The sequence below is a fragment of the Oncorhynchus tshawytscha genome, linkage group LG16, assembly GCF_018296145.1.
Source record: "Oncorhynchus tshawytscha isolate Ot180627B linkage group LG16, Otsh_v2.0, whole genome shotgun sequence".
Classification (NCBI taxonomy): domain Eukaryota; kingdom Metazoa; phylum Chordata; class Actinopteri; order Salmoniformes; family Salmonidae; genus Oncorhynchus; species Oncorhynchus tshawytscha.
The window spans coordinates 26,467,321-26,489,782 of NC_056444.1; the positions used below are offsets into that span (position 1 = coordinate 26,467,321).

The following is a 22,462-nucleotide window of genomic DNA, read 5'->3' on the forward strand; positions in this document are numbered from 1 at the left end:
TCGTATGTAAGCATCACTCAGGCCCTTTGTCTCATAAATGTAAAAGGCACTATGCATAATGTACTACACTGGTGATTCTTTGGAGTTAGGAACCTAAACTTAGCCTTTGACCTGGCATCAACCCTTCCCATACCCATGCAGTCTCGGTCTCCCACCCTATATCCCAGCTCTAACCAATCTTTCCCAGCCTTAGCCCCTCTCCCTGCCCCAGATCCATATAGTCCCTCTCTCACCAGTCCTAGCCCCTCTCCCTGCCCCAGATCCATATAGTCCCTCTCTCACCAGTCCTAGCCCCTCTCCCTGCCCCAGATCCATATAGTCCCTCTCACCAGTCCTAGCCCCTCTCCCTGCCCCAGATCCATATAGTCCCTCTCACCAGTCCTAGCCCCTCTCCCTGCCCCAGATCCATATAGTCCCTCTCTCACCAGTCCTAGCCCCTCTCCCTGCCCCAGATCCATATAGTCCCTCTCTCACCAGTCCTAGCCCCTCTCTCTGCCCCAGATCCATATAGTCCCTCTCACCAGTCCTAGCCCCTCTCCCTGCCCCAGATCCATATAGTCCCTCTCTCACCAGTCCTAGCCCCTCTCCCTGCCCCAGATCCATATAGTCCCTCTCACCAGTCCTAGCCCCTCTCCCTGCCCCAGATCCATATAGTCCCTCTCACCAGTCCTAGCCCCTCTCCCTGCCCCAGATCCATATAGTCCCTCTCTCACCAGTCCTAGCCCCTCTCCCTGCCCCAGATCCATATAGTCCCTCTCTCACCAGTCCTTGCCCCTCTCCCTGCCCCAGATCCATATAGTCCCTCTCTCACCAGTCCTAGCCCCTCTCCCTGCCCCAGATCCATATAGTCCCTCTCTCACCAGTCCTAGCCCCTCTCCCTGCCCCAGATCCATATAGTCCCACTCTCACCAGTCCTAGCCTCTCTCCCTGCCCCAGATCCATATAGTCCCTCTCTCACCAGTCCTAACCCCTCTCCTATCTTCTCTCACCCCAGCCCTAGTTTAAACCATGCCACTGGTCCTCATATCCTGCATTTAACATGTAGGTTCTCCAACTCCTACGTCTTCACAGGCTCAGTCCACAAAGCTGTCATCACGCCTGATCCAGGAACATGGACTCTGTTGTCCAGAAACAGTTTTAAAACAGGCCAGAAACACTACGTTAAAACAGATGCCTTAGACATCTATTAAACTACAACGATGACCTTTGACATAATACAGAGGCTTAATCTGGACTATACCTCTCATAAGGCTCTCTCTGGCAGGACGTCCATGGACTGAGATGCTTCCTGGAACAGTGTGTGTGTGGTTAAGTGTGTGTGTTTTTTGTTCTCTGCTTTCAAAGTCCCCGTCCATTGATGATACATATGCTAATATGGATAGCTAGCTGCTGACTCCTGACAATGCTAGATAACATTTTTATTCTTAGGGGTGTTTTCTCCAAAATGTTAAGTTCATATAAGAAAAAGGATACATATAATCAAGTTCATCTTTGATAAATAGTATTTATCACATTATTGTTATACACAAAGCAAGCACAGTAGTCCCACATCTGTAAAAAAAAAACATTTTAATTTCGCAGTATTTCCTGTTTGCTATGCAAACAACCATTAACCTTTTTGCCCTAGAGGAGAAGCAAGCTTATTGGTCCCAGGTAAGGTACCCATGCTTATTGGTCCCGAGGTACCCATGCTCCTCTCCTCTGGGAATAGACCATTCCCTTCCATTGCAGCCTAGCTGGAGCGAACCATCTGCGTCAGGGGAACCATTTCAAATCATTTCCATTTCCAGTGGATGGGTGAACTGCACCTCAGAGCATTCTTGTAGACAGGCCAGCAGTACTGAGCTCTCGAGTGGCGCAGCAGTCTAAGGCACTACATCTCAGTGCAAGAGGCGTCACTACAGTCTGGTTCGAATCCAGAATGCATCACATATGGTTGTGATTGCGAGTCCCCATAGGACGGCGCACAATTGGCCCAGCGTCGTCCGGGTTTGGCCGGTGTAGGCCGTCATTGTAAAAAATAATTTGTCCTTAAAATGACTTTCCTAGTTCAATAAAGGTTCAATAAAAATACTGTGTGTAGTACTTGTGTAAGCCTGACAGTGGACTCCTCTGATGCAAGTCGGCTGGTCCCTTGAGGATCTTGACAAACACCACAGGGTCTTTGGCCTTGTTGCTGAACACTGCATGCTGATGGGTCACACGCTGCAGAGACTCACCGTCCACTGAAACCAGCTCATACCACGCCTGGAGACACACACAAAGACAGGTTAAAGGTTGATGCAGACGCCAACACTGTGCAGTGACCGGGGCTCCCACTCAGCATCTACTGCTCTCCTTCATCCCAGTACATTCATTACCATATTCTCTCACTCGCTCACACACACTCAGCCTCAGCAGAAGGTTATGTTGAAAACACAAACACACAATGCATTGTTTAATGCAGGAAGAGTTCTAGAACCCTGAGGAGAGGAACTTCCTGTGATGTCATCAGGGCTCACTGAGGATGCACCTGGCTGACAGCCCCAATGAAGGGTCACACACAATCACAAGGCCAGAGGTATGTGACATTACACGGTCTCTTCTCGATTTTCCCCAAACCAGGGCCCTGTTTGAACTGAAAATACATCTCCATCTCCCCTAGCATTGGTTAACCCAAAACATTGCTGCCTTCCCTTCCGTGACGCCTTGCTGTCCCCAGTCCACCTGGCCGTGCTGCAGCTCCAGTTTCAACTGTTCTGCCTTATTATTATTCGACCATGCTGGTCATTTATGAACATCTTGGCCATGTTCTGTTATAAATCTCCACCCGGCACAGCCAGAAGAGGACTGGCCACCCCACATAGCCTGGTTCCTCTCTAGGTTTCTTCCTAGGTTTTGGCCTTTCTAGAGAGTTTTTCCTAGCCACCGTGCTTCTACACCTGCATTGCTTGCTGTTTGGGGTTTTAGGCTGGGTTTCTGTACAGCACTTTGAGATATCAGCTGATGTACGAAGGGCTATATAAATACATTTGATTTGACACCAGCACCAAAATACTTCAATCCATTTAACTAAAAAGCAGATTAAAGTGCAAAGTCATTTTGAATATTAGACAATCACATTCATCCTCTTAGGTAAACATTTATGGATGCTCTTTTTGGGCCTTTCTCTCTCACCCTGTCCATGTCTAGCCAATAGGCATCATCCACATGTAAGTTTGTTTAACATTAGTTAGATGGGCATTGCTCCTAGTAGGTAGTGGATCACTGTCCAGACTCCAGGTCATATGTCTGGAGACAGCAACACCAAAACTCTAGGACAGGATAAATAGTATAATCCTGGTGCTGTTGACTACACAGTAACCTTACTCAGCTAACAGCACAGATGAAAAAGAGAGAGACAGACACCCACACACAGAGAAAGAGAGAGACACAGAGAGAGAAACACACACACACACACAGAAAGAAACAGACACACACACCTGGTGGCTAGCTAAAAGATATGGGTGTCTTCAGACAGGAACAGGGGGACAGGAAAGCCTGCTATAGTTGTCTATTTGGTCTCAGTGTGTGGGAGACAGCCAGCAGAGAGACACCAGACAGGGACTATTTGGTCTCAGTGTGTGGGAGACAGCCAGCAGACACACCAGATAAGGACCAGCTATCAGGCCATGCCAGAGAGGTGTGAGGCTGAGTTAAAAAACAGGAGAGGGGGGGGTGTCAGAGTAAAGCAACCAACCATGTCTCTCGGTTTCCCTCTCTCTTCCAACCATGTCTCTCTGTTTCCCTCTCTCTTCCAACCATGTTTCTCTGTTTCCCTCTCTCCCAACCATGTCTCTCTGTTTCCCTCTCTCCCAACCATGTCTCTCTGTTTCCCTCTCTCCCAACCATGTCTCTCTGTTTCCCTCTCTCTCCCAACCATGTCTCTCTGTTTCCCGCTCTCTCCCAACCATGTCTCTCTCCCAACCATGTCTCTCTGTTTCCCGCTCTCTCCCAACCATGTCTCAGTTTCCCTCCCTCCCAACCATGTCTCTGTTTCCCTCTCCCCCAACCAATGTCTCTCTGTTTCCCTCCCCCAACCATGTCTCAGTTTCCCTCTCTCTCCCAACCATGTCTCTCTGTTTCCCTCTCCCCAACCATGTCTCCCAATGTCCATGTCTCTCTGTTTCCCGCTCTCTCCCAACCATGTCTCTCTCCCAACCATGTCTCTCTGTTTCCCTCTCTCTCCCAACCATGTTTCCCTCTCTCCCAACCATGTCTCTCTGTTTCCCTCTCTCTCCCAACCACTGTCTCAGTTTCCCTCTCTCTCCCAACCATGTCTCTCTGTTTCCCTCTCTCTCCCAACCAATGTCTCTCTGTTTCCCTCTCTCTCCCAACCAATGTCTCTCTGTTTCCCTCTCTCTCCCAACCAATGTCTCTCTGTTTCCCTCTCTCTCCCAACCATGTCTCTCTGTTTCCCTCTCTCCCAACCATTTCTCACCCTCCTTCTCAAAGGTCTACGACGCATGCGTATGCATACCACTGCTGGCTTGCTTCTGAAGCTAAGCAGGGTTGGTCCTGGACAGTTCCTGGATGGGAGACCAGATGCTGCTGGAAGTGGTGTTGGAGGGCCAGTAGGAGGCACTCTTTTCTCTGGTCTAAAAAAAAATATCCCAATGCCCCAGGGCAGTTATTGGGGGCACTGCCTTGTGTAGGGTGCCGTCTTTCAGATGGGAAGTTAAATGGGTGTCCTGACTCTCTGAGGTCATTAAAGATCCCATGGCACTCATCATAAGAGTAGGGGTGTTAACCCCAGTATCCTGGCTAAATTCTCAATCTGGCCCTCAAACCATCATAGTCACCTAATAATCCCCAGTTTACAATTGGCTCATTCATCCCCCTCCTCTCCCCTGTAACTATTCCCCAGGTCGTTGCTGCAAATGAGAATGTGTTCTCAGTCAACTTACCTGGTAAAATAACGGATTTAAAAAATTTACAAAAAGGTGTGTGTGAAAAGGTGGAAGGGGAAGTTCTTAGAAACTGAATGGCTTAGCCGACACCGGATCCCCAGAGTGTATGACACTAATCGGACCTGGGAAGTGATGTCACCAGGTTCACAGCAGCAACACACACGATATTACTGCACTGTTGGAGCTAGAAACATAAGCATTTCGCTGCACCTGCGATAACATCTGCAAAACTCTACGTGACCAATAAATTAAGCTGTGACCTAGTATCTCTTCACCCCCCTCTCACCTCACTGTAACCTCTGTCCTGATCCCCCTGCATCATCCAGGATCTTTCTTTCTGGTAATACACTCTGGCTAAGATATTATAGGGAGTCCAATCAAAAACATTTTGACCAATGTGTAAAATAATATGTTAATTGTGTAGATACTCCTCTAAGAAACCCCATGGTCTCCATCATAATCCGTTGAAAGGTTATTGGAGTTTTTACCCTTGTAGGATGGTCAAAATTAGAGTGACTAAATCAATGGAGGCCAGAGAAAAGTGGTCATAAATCAGGAGAAGAGCATCGTGTCAGCCAGGCTGGATGCTGTGAGAGAATAAAAGGCTAACTCATTTTTCTCAAATCCAGAGGACATAAAACAATAGAGGTAAGATCGATATCAATGTTGAGACATTACTTTTTGTATTTTCATATTTAATTCTATGCTGTTCATTTTAATATGAACAAAAACAGGCGTATCTCTGTGAAATGTTAACGGACCACTGAGCGTACCACAAGCTTTTTATACATTTCATTCAGCTCGTGTCATGCTAATTTAGCTATTTGCGACCCACGGAAACTACTTTGAAGACGTGAAATCCAATGAGTCTGCGCCGCTCTGTCAACAGAGCTCAGTGCTTTTTATCAGATGTATTAGGTTATGAAATATGACTTTTAGGGATATCCTTGTCTCATCGCACTCCAGCGACTCCCGTGGCGGGCCGGGCGCAGTGCGCGCTAACCAAGATTGACAGGTGCACGGTGTTTCCCCCGACACATTGGTGCGGCTGGCTTCCGGGTTGGATGCGCGCTGTGTTAAGAAGCAGTGCGGCTTGGTTGGGTTGTGTTTCGGAGGACGCATGACTTTCGACCTTCGTCTCTCCCGAGCCCGTATGGGAGTTGTAGCGATGAGACAAGATAGTAACTCCTAACAATTTGATACCGCGAAATTGGGGAGAAAAAGGGGGTAAAATCTAAATAAATAAATAAAAATAAATAAATGGCTTTCCATGGTCCGCAATTGGACTCAGATGAAACGCAAATCAAATCAAATTTTATTTGTCACATACACATGGTTAGCAGATGTTAATGCGAGTGTAGCGAAATGCTTGTGCTTCTAGTTCCGACAATGCAGTAATAACCAACAAGTAATCTAACTAACAATTCCAAAACTACTGTCTTATACACAGTGTAAGGGGATAAAGAATATGTACATAAGGATATATGAATGAGTGATGGTACAGAGCAGCATAGGCAAGATACAGTAGCTGATATCAAGTACAGTATATACATATGAGATGAGTATGTAAACAAAGTGGCATAGTTTAAGTGGCTAGTGATACGTGTATTACATAAGGATGCAGTCGATGATATAGAGTACAGTATATACGTATGCATATGAGATGAATAATGTAGGGTATGTAAACATTATATAAGGTAGCATTGTTTAAAGTGGCTAGTGATATATTTACATCATTTCCCATCAATTCCCATTATTAAAGTGGCTGGAGTTGAGTCAGTGTCAGTGTCAGTGTGTTGGCAGCAGCCACTCAATGTTAGTGGTGGCTGTTTAACAGTCTGATGGCCTTGAGATAGAAGCTGTTTTTCAGTCTCTCGGTCCCAGCTTTGATGCACCTGTACTGACCTCGCCTTCTGGATGATAGCGGGGTGAACAGGCAGTGGCTCGGGTGGTTGATGTCCTTGATGATCTTTATGGCCTTCCTGTAACATCGGGTGGTGTAGGTGTCCTGGAGGGCAGGTAGTTTGCCCCCGGTGATGCGTTGTGCAGACCTCACTACCCTCTGGAGAGCCTTACGGTTGAGGGCGGAGCAGTTGCCGTACCAGGCGGTGATACAGCCCGCCAGGATGCTCTCGATTGTGCATCTGTAGAAGTTTGTGAGTGCTTTTGGCGACAAGCCGAATTTCTTCAGCCTCCCGAGGTTGAAGAGGCGCTGCTGCGCCTTCTTCACGATGCGGTCTGTGTGAGTGGACCAATTCAGTTTGTCTGTGATGTGTATGCCGAGGAACTTAAAACTTGCTACCCTCTCCACTACTGTTCCATCGATGTGGATAGGGGGGTGTTCCCTCTGCTGTTTCCTGAAGTCCACAATCATCTCCTTAGTTTTGTTGACATTGAGTGTGAGGTTATTTTCCTGACACCACACTCCGAGGGCCCTCACCTCCTCCCTGTAGGCCGTCTCGTCGTTGTTGGTAATCAAGCCTACCATTGTTGTGTCGTCCGCAAACTTAATGATTGAGTTGGAGGCGTGCGTGGCCACGCAGTCGTGGGTGAACAGGGAGTACAGGAGAGGGCTCAGAACGCACCCTTGTGGGGCCCCAGTGTTGAGGATCAGCGGGGAGGAGATGTTGTTGCCTACCCTCACCACCTGGGGGCGGCCCGTTAGGAAGTCCAGTACCCAGTTGCACAGGGCGGGGTCGAGACCCAGGGTCTCGAGCTTGATGACGAGCTTGGAGGGTACTATGGTGTTGAATGCCGAGCTGTAGTCGATGAACAGCATTCTCACATAGGTATTCCTCTTGTCCAGATGGGTTAGGGCAGTGTGCAGTGTGGTTGAGATTGCATCGTCTGTGGACCTATTTGGGCGGTAAGCAAATTGGAGTGGGTCTAGGGTGTCAGGTAGGGTGGAGGTGATATGGTCCTTGACTAGTCTCTCAAAGCACTTCATGATGACGGATGTGAGTGCTACGGGCGGTAGTCGTTTAGCTCAGTTACCTTAGCTTTCTTGGGAACAGGAACAATGGTGGCCCTCTTGAAGCATGTGGGAACAGCAGACTGGTATAGGGATTGATTGAATATGTCCGTAAACACCCCGGCCAGCTGGTCTGCGCATGCTCTGAGGGCGCGGCTGGGGATGCCGTCTGGGCCTGCAGCCTTGCGAGGGTTAACACGTTTAAATGTCTTACTCACCTCGGCTGCAGTGAAGGAGAGACCGCATGTTTTCATTGCAGGCCGTGTCAGCGGCACTGTATTGTCCTCAAAGCGGGCAAAAAAGGTATTTAGTCTGCCTGGGAGCAAGACATCCTGGTCTGTGACTGGGCTGGATTTCTTCCTGTAGTCCGTGATTGCCTGTAGACCCTGCCACATGCCTCTTGTGTCTGAGCCGTTGAATTGAGATTCTACTTTGTCTCTGTACTGACGCTTAGCTTGTTTAATAGCCTTGCGGAGGGAATAGCTGCACTGTTTGTATTCAGTCATGTCACCAGACACCTTGCCCTGATTAAAAGCAGTGGTTCGCGCTTTCAGTTTCACACGAATGCTGCCATCAATCCACGGTTTCTGGTTAGGGAATGTTTTAATCGTTGCTATGGGAACGACATCTTCAACGCACGTTCTAATGAACTCGCACACCGAATCAGCGTATTCGTCAATGTTGTTGTCTGACGCAATACGAAACATCTCCCAGTCCACGTGATGGAAGCAGTCTTGGAGTCTGGAGTCAGCTTGGTCAGACCAGCGTTGAACAGACCTCAGCGTGGGAGCTTCTTGTTTTAGTTTCTGTCTGTAGGCAGGGATCAACAAAATGGAGTCGTGGTCAGCTTTTCCGAAAGGGGGGCGGGGCAGGGCCTTATATGCGTCGCGGAAGTTAGAGTAACAATGATCCAAGGTCTTTCCACCCCTGGTTGCGCAATCGATATGCTGATAAAATTTAGGGAGTCTTGTTTTCAGATTAGCCTTGTTAAAATCCCCAGCTACAATGAATGCAGCCTCCGGATAAATCGTTTCCAGTTTGCAGAGAGTTAAATAAAGTTCGTTCAGAGCCATCGATGTGTCTGCTTGGGGGGGATATATACGGCTGTGATTATAATCGAAGAGAATTCTCTTGGTAGATAATGCGGTCTACATTTGATTGTGAGGAATTCTAAATCAGGTGAACAGAAGGATTTGAGTTCCTGTATGTTTCTTTCATCACACCATGTCACGTTAGTCATAAGACATACGCCCCCGCCCCTCTTCTTACCAGAAAGATGTTTGTCTCTGTCGGCGCGATGCGTGGAGATACCCGTTGGCTGCACCGCCTCGGATAGCGTCACTCCAGTGAGCCATGTTTCTGTGAAGCATAGAACGTTACAGTCTCTGATGTCCCTCTGGAATGCTACCCTTGCTCGGATTTCATCAACCTTGTTGTCAAGAGACTGGACATTGGCAAGAAGAATGCTAGGGAGTGGTGCACGGTGTGCCCGTCTCCGGAGTCTGACCAGAAGACCGCCTCATTTCCCTCTTTTTCTGAGTCGTTTTTTTGGGTCGCTGCATGGAATCCACTCCGTTGTACTGTTTGTAAGGCAGAACACAGGATCCGCGTCGCAAAAAACATATTCTTGATCGTACTGATGGTGAGTTGACGCTGATCTTATATTCAGTAGTTCTTCTCGACTGTATGTAATGAAACCTAAGATGACCTGGGGTACTAATGTAAGAAATAACACGTAAAAAAACAAAAAAACTGCATAGTTTCCTAGGAACGCGAAGCGAGGCGGCCATCTCTGTCGGCGCCGGAAGCCAGTCTCTGGAGTGATGAATCAAACGTCACTATCTGGAAGTCCGACTGACGAATGCCAAGAGAACGCTACCTGCCCCAATACATAGCGTCAACTGTAAAGTTTGGTGGAAAAGGAATAATGGTTTGAGCCCCTTAGTTCAAGTGAAGGAAAATGTTAAAGAATGTTAATGACATTCTAGACAATTCTGTGCTTCCAACTTTGTGGTAACAATTTGGGGAAGGCCCTTTCCTGTTTCATGCATGACAATGCCCCTGTGCACAAAGCGAGGTCCATACAGAAATGGTTTGTCGAGATTGGTGTGGAAGAACTTGACTGGCCTGCACAGGGCCCTGACCTCAACCCCATCGAACACCTTTGGGATGAGTTGGAACGCCGACTGCAATCATTAGTGCCCAACCTCACAAATGCTCGTGGCTGAATGGAAGCAAGTTATTGAACAATCCCGAGCGGAGCAGCGGTCTAAGGCACTACATATCAGTGCCTGAGGCGTCACTACAGACCCTGGTTCGATTCCAGGCTGTATCACAACCGGCCGTGATTGGGAGTCCCATAGGGCGGTTAGGATTTGGCCAGGGTAGGCTGTCATTGTCAATAAGAATGTGTTCTTAACGGACTTGCCTAGTTAAATGGTTAAAAAAATATTTAAATAAAGTACCCGCAGCAGTGTTCCAACACCAAGTGGAAATTCTTCCCAGAAGAACAGAGGCTGTTATAGCAGCAATAGGGGGAACCAACGCCATATTAATGCCCATGATTTTGGATAGCGATGTTTGACAAGCTGGTGTCCACATACTTTTGGTCATGTAGTGTTTACGCAAACTGTTCTGGATGGGAAGCATGCAGGAGTCTTAAAATAGTTTCCTATCTCCACCCCTTCGCTCTCATTCTACCACTCATAAGACTGTCAGTCAGACAAAAGCCAGACACACCAGCAAAGTATTTTCATTCAGTTATTGTAGACTCAGAGTTCTGAGCCCAGGCCAAAGTTGAGTGTTGTTTACAAACATCACAGACCAATACATACCACTAAACACATTACCTTGTATTATATGGCTCAGCTTGGATTAAAGCATGAGCTGCAGGAATATTACAGTGAGCTCCTAAAAAAGCTTACCATCAGAACGTCACTGGTAGAGGCAGCTCCTCCTGGAAACATCTCATTCTCCATCCCACCTGAGATACTGATACCTGTAGAGACAGAGTGCCAGTGTAGGTGTTGGCTTTTGCCAATCAACTAAAAACCATAGTATTTAGTACAAGACTTAGTTGAATCAGTTGTGATACTGATCTTTGGCAAGATTGAAATCCTGCATCTACATGGGAAGATGACCAACTGTTGCTGTAGACTTTTCTGTTGCTGTAAACTGTAGACTTTTTCAGACTGGGCCATTAATAACAATAAGCAGGTGATGCACTGACCTCTACTGGTGGGGCGGGGTACTAGGCTACTGATTAGTGGGCGGCTGACTGATGGGCATACTCACCCAGAGACTGTTTCGTCTTAAAGATGGTCAACGTGGCGATCTCATGTCCTGAACTGGTACAGGTGGTATGTTTCCATGGTGACCATTCTGCGATTGTCCTGGCGAATATCTGTTCTGTTCACTTGTTTCCCCTTCCCCGTCTGTCCCAGTCTGGCTGAAGCTGGAAACCACCATGGTAGTCTGGAGAGAAGATATACATGACATCATACATATTAGCAGACACACGTAAAGACACAGTCCTTTAACCCCAGTAGACCAACAGTATTGTACTATAGTTTTACACCCTCCCAGCCCTGGTCAACCCTGTGTTTGACAGTGACAATGCGTGAGAGTTGCCTTTTTATTTTACCTTTATTTAACCAGGCAAGTCAGTTAAGAACACATTCTTATTTTCAATGACGGCCTGGGAACAGTGGGTTAACTGCCTGTTCAGGGGCAGAATGACAGATTTGTACCTTGTCAGCTCGGGGGTTTTGAACTCGCAACCTTCCGGTTCCTAGTCCAACGCTCTAACCACTAGGCTACGCTGCCGCCCCCACTTGCGTCAGTAAACACAAAATGGAGTCCATTCACCCCAGGAACCATCAGCATGTCTCTATCGGAATTCATCACACCCACCTGCTCAGTAACACGAGTAATATTTTGATTTGAATAATTCTGACAATAGAAAAATAAAACATGAATATATAAAGTGGGGAAAACAAGTATTTGATACACTGCTGATTTTGCAGGTTTTCCTACTTAAAAAGCATGTAGAGGTTTGTAATTATTATCATAGGTACACTTCAACTGTGAGAGACAGAATCTAAAACAAAAAAATCATACAATGTGATTTTCTGGATTTAAGTAATTAATTTGCATTTTATTGCATGACATAAGTATTTGATCACCTACCAACCAGTAAGAATTCCAGCTCTCACAGACCTGTTAGTTTTTATTTAAGAAGCCCTCCTGTTCTCCACTCGTTACCTGTATAAAAGACACCTGTCCACACACAATCAAACAGACTCCAACCTCTCTACAACGGCCAAGACCAGAGAGCTGTGTAAGGACATCAGGGATAAAATTGTAGATCTGCACAAGGCTGGGATGGGCTACAGGACAATGGGCAAGCAGCCTGGTGAGAAGGCAACAACTGTTGGTGCAATTATTAGAAAATGGAAGAAGTTCAAGATGAAGGTCAATCACCCTCGGTCTGGGGCTCCATGCAAGATCTCACCTCATGGGGCATCAATGATCATGAGGAAGGTGAGGGATCAGCCCAGAACTACATGGCAGGACCTGGTCAATGACCTGAAGAGAGCTGGGACCACAGTCTCAAAGAAAACCATTAGTAACCCACTACGCCGTCATGGATTAAAATCCTGCAGAGCACGCAAGGTCCCCCAGCTCAAGCCAGCACATGTCCAGGCCCATCTGAAGTTTGCAAATGACCATCTGGATGATCCAGAGGAGGAATGGGAGAGGGTCATGTGGTCTGATGAGACAAAAATAGAGCTTTTTGGTCTAAACTGCACTCGCCGTGTTTGGAGGAAGAAGAAGGATGAGTACAACCCCAAGAACACCATCCCAACCGTGAAGCATGGAGATGGAAACATCATTCTTTGGGGATGCTTTTCTGCAAAGGGGACAGGACAACTGCACCGTATTGAGGGAAGGTTGGATGTGGCCCATGTATCGCAAGATCTTGGCCAACAACCTCCTTCCCTCAGTAAGAGCATTGAAGATGGGTCGTGGCTGGGTCTTCCAGCACGACAACGAACCGAAACACACAGCCAGGGCAACTAAGGAGTGGCTCCGTAAGAAGCATCTCAAGGTCCTGGAGTGGCCTAGCCAGTCTCCAGACCTGAACCCAATAGAAAATCTTGCGAGGGAGCTGAAAGTCCATATTGCCCAACGACAGCCTCGAAACCTGAAGGATCTGGAGAAGGTCTGTATGGAGGAGTGGGCCAAAATCCCTGCTGCAGTGTGTGCAAACCTGGTCAAGAACTACATGAAACGCATGATCTCTAATTGCAAAAAAAGGTTTCTGTACCAAATATTAAGTTATGCTTTTCTGATGTATCAAATACTTGTCATGCAATAAAATGCAAATTAATTACTTAAAAATCATACAATGTGATTTTCTGGATTTTTGTTTTAGATACTTCTCACAGCTGAAGTGTACCTATGATAAAAAATTATAGACCTCTACATGCTTTGTAAGTAGGAAAACATGCAAAATCAGCAGTGTATCAAATACTTGTTCTCCCCACTGTATATATCAGGTCTGTGAGAGCCAGAAATTTATACAGTGGGGCAAAAAAGTATTTAGTCAGCCACCAATTGTGCAAGCTCTCCAACTTAAAAAAGATGAGGCCTGTAATTTTCATCATAGGTACACTTCAACTATGACAGACAATGAGAAGAAAAAAAAATCCAGAAAATCACATTGTAGGATTTTTTCTATGGGGTTGAGATCTGGAGACTGGCTAGGCCACTCCAGGACCTTGAAATGCTTCTTACGAAGCCACTCCTTCGTTGCCCGGGCGGTGTGTTTGGGATCATTGTCATGCTGAAAGACCCAGCCACGTTTCATCTTCAATGCCCTTGCTGATGGAAGGAGGTTTTCACTCAAAATCTCACGATACATGGCCCCATTCATTCTTTCCTTTACACGGATCAGTCGTCCTGGTCCCTTTGCAGAAAAACAGCCCCAAAGCATGATGTTTCCACCCCCATGCTTCACAGTAGGTATGGTGTTCTTTGGATGCAACTCGGCATTCTTTGTCCTCCAAACACAACGAGTTGAGTTTTTACCCAAAAGTTATATTTTGGTTTCATCTGACCATATGACATTCTCTCAATCTTCTTCTGGATCATCCAAATGCTCTCTAGCAAACTTCAGACGGGCCTGGACATGTACTGGCTTAAGCAGGGGGACACGTCTGGCACTGCAGGATTTGAGTCCCTGGCGGCGTAGTGTTACTGATGGTAGGCTTTGTTACTTTGGTCCCAGCTCTCTGCAGGTCATTCACTAGGTCCCCCCGTGTGGTTCTGGGATTTGGGGTGAGATCTTGCGTGGAGCCTCAGTGGTCTTGAATGTCTTCCATTTCCTAATAATTGCTCCCACAGTTGATTTCTTCAAACCAAGCTGCTTACCTATTGCAGATTCAGTCTTCCCAGCCTGGTGCAGGTCTACAAGTTTGTTTCTGGTGTCCTTTAACAGCTCTTTGGTCTTGGCCATAGTGGAGTTTGGAGTGTGACTGTTTGAGGTTGTGGACAGGTGTATTTTATACTGATAACAAGTTCAAACAGGTGCCATTAATACAGGTAACGAGTGGAGGCCAGAGGAGCCTCTTAAAGAAGTTACAGGTCTGTGAGAGCCAGAAATCTTGCTTGTTTGTAGGTGACCAAATACTTATTTTCCACCATAATTTGCAAATAAATTCATAAAAAATCCTACAATGTGATACCTATCAAAGTGTACCTATGATGAAAATTACAGGCCTCTGTCATCTTTTAAGTGGGAGAACTTGCACAATTGGTGGCTGACTAAATACTTTTTTGCCCCACTGTATATAGTTGAAGTCTGAAGTTTACATACACTTAGGTTGGAGTCATTAAAACTCATTTTTCAACTACTCCACAAATGTCTTTTTAACAAACTATAGTTTTGGCAAGTCGGTTAGGACATCTACTTTGTATATGACACAAGTCATTTTTCCAACAATTGTTTACAGAGAGATTATTTCACTTATAATACACTGTATCACAATTCGTGGGTCAGAAGTTTACATACACTAAGTTCACTGTGCCTTTAAACAGCTTGGAAAATTCCAGAAAATGTCATGGCTTTAGAAGCTTCTGATAGGTTAATTGACATCATTTTAGTCAATTGGAGGTGTACCTGTGGATGTATTTCAAGGCCTACCTTCAAACTCAGTGCCTCTTTGCTTGACATCATGGGAAAATCAAAAGAAATCATCAAAGAAAAAAAAAGTGTAGACCTCCAGAAGTCTGGTTCATCCTTGGGAGCCATTTCCAAACGCCTGCAGGTACCACGTTCATCTGTACAAACAATAGTACACAAGTATAAACACCATGGGACCACTTAGCCATCATACCGCTCAGGAAGGAGACGCGTTCTGTCTCCTAGAGATGAACATACAAATGGTGCGAAAGGTGCAAATCAACCCCAGAACAACAGGAAAGGATCTTGTTAAATAAAGAATTTAAAAAATCAGGTAGGAAAGTTGAGAACAAGTTCTCATTTACAATTGCGACCTGGCCAAGATAAAGCAAAGCAGTTCGACACACAACGACACAGAGTTACACATGGAGTAAAACATGGGGTAAAACAAACAATACAGTCAATAATACAGTATAAAAAAAAGTATATATACACAATGTGAGCAAATGAGGTGAGATAAGGGAGGTAAAGGCAAAAAAAGGCCATGGTGGCAAAGTAAATACAATATAGCAAGTAAAACACTGGAATGGTAGATTTGCAGTGGAAGAATGTGCAAAGTAGAAATAAAAATAATGGGGTGCAAAGGAGCAAAATAAATAAATTAAATAAATACAGTTGGGAAAGAGGTAGTTGTTTGGGCTAAATTATAGGTGGGCTATGTACAGGTGCAGTAATCTGTGAGCTGCTCTGACAGTTGGTGCTGAAAGCTAGTGAGGGAGATAAGTGTTTCCAGTTTCAGAGATTTTTGTAGTTCGTTCCAGTCATTGGCAGCAGAGAACTGGAAGGAGAGGCGGCCAAAGAAAGAATTGGTTTTGGGGGTGACCAGAGTGATATACCTGCTGGAGCGCGTGCTACAGGTGGGTGATGCTATGGTGACCAGCGAGCTGAGATAAGGGGGGACTTTACCTAGCAAGGTCTTGTAGATGACATGGAGCCAGTGGGTTTGGCGACGAGTATGAAGCGAAGGCCAGCCAACGAGAGCGTACAGGTCGCAATGGCGGGTAATATATGGGGCTTTGGTGACAAAACGGATTGCACTGTGGTAGACTGCATCCAATTTGTTGAGTAGGTTATTGGAGGCTATTTTGTAAATGACATCGCCGAAGTCGAGGATTGGTAGGATGGTCAGTTTTACAAGGGTATGTTTGGCAGCATGAGTGAAGGATGCTTTGTTGCAAAATAGGAAGCCAATTCTAGATTTAACTTTGTGACCTTGTGAAGATGCTGGAGGAAACAGGTACAAAAGTATCTATATCCACAGTAAAACAAGTCCTACATCAACATAACCTAAAAGGCCGCTCAGCAAGGAAGAAGCCACTGCTCCAAAACCGCCATAAAAAAGCCAGACTACGGTTTGTAACTGCCCATGGGGACAAACATCGTACTTTTGGAGAAATGTCCTCTGGTCTGATGAAACAAAAATATAACTGTTTGGCCATAATGACCATCATTAAGTTTGGAGGAAAAAGGGGGAGGCCTGCAAGCCTAAGGACACCATCCCAACCCGTGAAGCATGGGGAAGGAAGCATGTTGTGGGGGTGCATTGCTGCATGGGGGACTGGTGCACTTCACAAAATAGATGGCATCATGAGGTTGGAAAATTATGTGGATATATTGAAGCAACATCTCAAGACATCAGTCAGGAAGTTAAAGCTTGGTCACAAATGGGTCTTCCAAATGGACAATGACCCCAAGCATACTTCCAAAGTTGTGGCAAAATGGCTTAAGGACAACAAAGTCAAGCTATTGGAGTGGCCATCTCAAAACCCTGACCTCAACCCTACAGAACATTTGTGGGCAGAACTGAAAAGGCGTGGGCGAGCAAGGAGGCCTAAAAACCTGACTCAGTTACACCAGCTCTGTCAGGAGGAGGATGGGCCAAAATTCACCCAACTTATTGTGGGAAGCTTGTGGAAGGCTACCCAAAACTTTTGACCCAAGTTAAACAATTTAAAGACAATGCTACCAAATACTAATTGAGTGTATGTAAACTTCTAACCAACTGGAATGTGATGAAAGAAATAAAAAGCTGAAATAAATCACTCTACTATTATTCTGACATTTTACATTCTTAAAACAACTCTGTGTTGTTGTCTGTTCACACTGCTATGCTTTATCTTGGCCAGGTCACAGTTGTAAATGAGAACTTGTTCTCAACTGGCCTCCCTGGTGAAATAAAGGTGTTCTCAACTGGCCTCCCTGGTGAAATAAAGGTGTTCTCAACTGGCCTCCCTGGTGAAATAAAGGTGTTCTCAACTGGCCTCCCTGGTGAAATAAAGGTGTTCTCAACTGGCCTCCCTGGTTAAATAAAGGTGTTCTCAACTGGCCTCCCTGGTTAAATAAAGGTGTTCTCAACTGGCCTCCCTGGTTAAATAAAGGTGTTCTCAACTGGCCTCCCTGGTTAAATAAAGGTGTTCTCAACTGGCCTCCCTGGTTAAATAAAGGTGTTCTCAACTGGCCTCCCTGGTTAAATAAAGGTGTTCTCAACTGGCCTCCCTGGTTAAATAAAGGTGTTCTCAACTGGCCTCCCTGGTTAAATAAAGGTGTTCTCAACTGGCCTCCCTGGTTAAATAAAGGTGTTCTCAACTGGCCTCCCTGGTTAAATAAAGGTGTTCTCAACTGGCCTCCCTGGTTAAATAAAGGTGTTCTCAACTGGCCTCCCTGGTTAAATAAAGGTGTTCTCAACTGGCCTCCCTGGTTAAATAAAGGTGTTCTCAACTGGCCTCCCTGGTTAAATAAAGGTGTTCTCAACTGGCCTCCCTGGTTAAATAAAGGTGTTCTCAACTGGCCTCCCTGGTTAAATAAAGGTGTTCTCAACTGGCCTCCCTGGTTAAATAAAGGTGTTCTCAACTGGCCTCCCTGGTTAAATAAAAGGTGTTCTCAACTGGCCTCCCTGGTTAAATAAAAGGTGTTCTCAACTGGCCTCCCTGGTTAAATAAAAGGTGTTCTCAACTGGCCTCCCTGGTTAAATAAAGGTGTTCTCAACTGGCCTCCCTGGTTAAATAAAGGTGTTCTCAACTGGCCTCCCTGGTTAAATAAAGGTGTTCTCAACTGGCCTCCCTGGTGAAATAAAAGGTGAAATAAAATACTTTAAAAAATAAAGCTGCCAGTTGAATCTCTGACTAACACCCCTTCAGGGCTTTGAAGTAGGCTACTCACTTCTGTAGAATTCCATCAAACATGGCAGAGAGGACAGAAAGACCATCCTGCTTTTGGGGCGCATGCTCAGCCGGTTGACACAGAGACTCAGCACCTGGGAAGAAATGTGTATGAAGTTACCAGAACAGGGCAGGATCCAGCAAACACTACTAACCCTTACACTTAGATATGAAAAGAATATGGCTAAAATGCTGAAAGTCCATCAGAAGGCATGCTGGAGCTATTACCACATGTCAAATACTTTCTAATTCTAGGGGTTGGGGGCTAGTGGTCTCTTCAAGGGAGGGCCCAAGTGATTACAAAATACATTCAAGAGTGGAGATTAAGAAATATATATTTTCAACAATACATGATAACACAAGATGAAACCTGAAATAGCAAAGTCTTGGTTAGGCTAATTAACAGTTAACATTAACAGAAATTAAGCATAAAAGCTACATACCCTTTGTTCCAAAGACACTCCAAAGTATGCCAGAAAGAAACTCCTTTGAGGCAGTCCACAAATGGGAGAAGTATGAAGACTTCTTCAAAAAATGTGTTAATCCTCCCAGGATAAAAAAGCAAAAATAAACTAAATAAATCAACCTCCAAAAATGGCTGAAACTAACATCTGCTCAGAAAAATGAATATCACAAAAACATCCACGAAACTGTAAGCACTTGGATTAGAGTCAAAATGACAAAAAAAATTTTTTTTTAAATAAAGACAATTCACTCATTTGTCTAAAAAAGGTGACAAAAAGTCCAACAAAGAAAATGCCAGGTAGACAAAAAAAAGTTGCTTTACATTCTCAGTGTTTACATGGCGTTTCAAAACTATGCGGTAGCGTTGTCTCACGGATCCCGGATAGCAAGGACCATTCACTGAAGCAACACTTAGGGGCGAGTGGCAGCACAGTGCCAGCGTAAAATGTTGTATCTTGCAAGTGACAACTACCAGTGGCTACAGCCCTACAAATGGAATGCTAGCCTCATTCTGGCATGGGGCCGCTCAGTCTTCAGAGGCTCATGTTGTTTCCTGGAATCAGGGCGGTATATCTTCCTTTCACTAGAGTACATTTTTTATTTACTTTCTTTCCTGCATCTTTCTGGTGCTCCTAATTTTTCTGTGGTGCTTACATTAAATGTTCTTTGAGTATCTTTTTAATCACAATCCATACAGAAAACATTTTTAAATGTTTCATTCCAGCTAAAATCCTAAAAATATAGGCCCAATATCAATTATCTGTGAATATTTCCCCTCTAAAATTAGATACAAAAATCCCATATCCGTCAGGCTCTAGAATAACTGGTATCAAAACACTGTATACAAGCACACCATTCCAGACCGGTTTGCATGTTTTAAAGTTTGAATGGCAAACAGTAGAAAAAGCTGCAATGCGCATCTGTCACACATTTACTTGCATACCTTGTGATGCAACAGGTGTCAGAGGTACACCTAAGAATGTCAATGAAAGTGTCCTTAAAAATACTTTCACTTCATAGTTGACCTTATAAGAGAAAAGTATGGGTAACTGCAAAGCAAGTCTTGAAGCAGTGTTTTCTTAATCTCTCCTCAAAAAAAGAAAAAACTAGCCCACAGATAAGTCACTCCAAAAATGGCTGAAAAACAAACTTACAAAAAGAAAAACATGATCCATAGGTTTTTTTACCAATGCCTAGGCCAACTCTTAAATTAGAAAAAAGATCATTGTTCGCCTTATTTACATCAAAAAAGAAAGATCAGAAGGTTAATCTACAGAGGCTTTCAAAGGTAGAAAAGTTAGGCTCGTCAATGAACATGTCGTTGAAAGAAAAAAGGCTAGAAATAAACCACAGCAAGAACAAAAGTGAACCAACAGGAGGCCAAGGGAATCTGCAAAATCCACTATCCAAAGACTTAACCGTTAACACAAAAGTATTTGGACACCTTCAAATAAGTGGGTTCGGCTCTTTCAGTCACACCCGTTGCGGACAGGTGTATAAAATCTCCATAGACAATCATTGGCAGTAGAATGGCTTTACTGTAGAGCTCAGTGACTTTCAACATGGCACCGTCATAGGATGACACCTTTCCAATAAGTCAGTTTGTCAAATTTCTGCTCCGGTCAACTGTAAGTGGTATTTTGAAGTGGAAACGTCTAGGAGCAACAACGGCTCAGCCGCGAAGTGGTAGGCCACACAAAATCACTGGTAAACTAAAAAAAAAACTGTCCAAGATCAGGTTGAGTTGAACAGTCAATAAAAATAATTTCAAAAACTGAGTCTGTCCTCTGACAATATTCTTATAGAATTTTCACAAATGCCTTACTATACTTCATTCTCAAACATTCAATGAATTTATAAAAATGACCATATCTAAAAGTGATCACGTGTCAGAAAACATATTTTTATATATTTATATACAGTGCCTTGCGAAAGTATTCAACCCCCTTGAACTTTGCGACCTTTTGCCACATTTCAGGCTTCAAACAAAGATATAAAACTGTATTTTTTTTGTGAAGAATCAACAACAAGTGGGACACAATCATGAAGTGGAACGACATTTATTGGATATTTCAAACTTTTTTAACAAATCAAAAACTGAAAAATTGGGCGTGCAAAATTATTCAGCCCCTTTACTTTCAGTGCAGCAAACTCTCTCCAGAAGTTCAGTGAGGATCTCTGAATGATCCAATGTTGACCTAAATGACTAATGATGATAAATACAATCCACCTGTGTGTAATCAAGTCTCCGTATAAATGCACCTGCACTGTGATAGTCTCAGAGGTCCGTTAAAAGCGCAGAGAGCATCATGAAGAACAAGTAACACACCAGGCAGGTCCGAGATACTGTTGTGAAGAAGTTTAAAGCCGGATTTGGATACAAAAAGATTTCCCAAGCTTTAAACATCCCAAGGAGCACTGTGCAAGCGATAATATTGAAATGGAAGGAGTATCAGACCACTGCAAATCTACCAAAACCTGGCCGTCCCTCTAAACTTTCAGCTCATACAAGGAGAGGACTGATCAGAGATGCAGCCAAGAGGCCCATGATCACTCTGGATGAACTGCAGAGATCTACAGCTGAGGTGGGAGACTCTGTCCATAGGACAACAATCAGTCGTATATTGCACAAATCTGGCCTTTATGGAAGAGTGGCAAGAAGAAAGCCATTTCTTAAAGATATCCATAAAAAGTGTCGTTTAAAGTTTGCCACAAGCCACCTGGGAGACACACCAAACATGTGGAAGAAGGTGCTCTGGTCAGATGAAACCAAAATTTAACTTTTTGGCAACAACGCAAAACGTTTTGTTTGGCGTAAAAGCAACACAGCTCATCACCCTGACCACACCATCCCCACTGTCAAACATGGTGGTGGCAGCATCATGGTTTGGGCCTGCTTTTCTTCAGCAGGGACAGGGAAGATGGTTAAAATTGACGGGAAGATGGATGGAGCCAAATACAGGACCATTCTGGAAGAAAACCTGATGGAGTCTGCAAAAGACCTGAGACTGGGACGGAGATTTGTCTTCCAACAAGACAATGATCCAAAACATAAAGCAAAATCTACAATGGAATGGTTCAAAAATAAACATATCCAGGTGTTAGAATGGCCAAGTCAAAGTCCAGACCTGAATCCAATCGAGAATCTGTGGAAAGAAGTGAGAACTGCTGTTCACAAATGCTCTCCATCCAACCTCACTGAGCTCGAGCTGTTTTGCAAGGAGGAATGGGGAAAAATGTCAGTCTCTCCATGTGCAAAACTGATAGAGACATACCCCAAGCGACTTACAGCTGTAATCGCAGCAAAAGGTGGCGCTACAAAGTATTAACTTAAGGGGGCTGAATAATTTTGCACGCCCAATTTTTCAGTTTTTGATTTGTTAAAAAAGTTTGAAATATCCAATAAATGTCGTTCCACTTCATGATTGTGTCCCACTTGTTGATTCTTCACAAAAAAAACACAGTTTTATATCTTTATGTTTGAAGACTGAAATGTGGCAAAAGTTCGCAAAGTTCAAGGGGGCCGAATACTTTCGCAAGGCACTGTGCATATATATATACACATATATATAATCTTCCTGGGATGTATATGAACAGATCTAAGATTGCATATTGCTAAAACGCTATCAGTTCCACTTTAAGATCAAAAATGTATTCTGGACTATCATAGAGAAAAGACGCATATCCTTTAGCC

The 22,462-nt window shown here is 44.6% G+C and overlaps 1 long non-coding RNA gene across 2 annotated transcripts; it reads right to left on the reverse strand.

Moving 5' to 3' along the window:
* Window positions 1-1,484: 1,484 nt before the first annotated feature.
* Window positions 1,485-20,333, reverse strand: LOC112235929. Of its 2 annotated transcripts, XR_006079052.1 has the most exons (5): window positions 18,747-20,333; window positions 18,305-18,398; window positions 11,194-11,373; window positions 10,824-10,897; window positions 1,485-2,247 (listed from the first exon to the last, which is right to left on the reverse strand). It is a non-coding gene; the product is annotated as an uncharacterized LOC112235929 (long non-coding RNA). The 2 variants fall into 2 exon arrangements; XR_006079053.1 differs by lacking the exons at window positions 18,305-18,398; window positions 18,747-20,333 and adding an exon at window positions 15,107-15,167.
* Window positions 20,334-22,462: the final 2,129 nt, after the last annotated feature.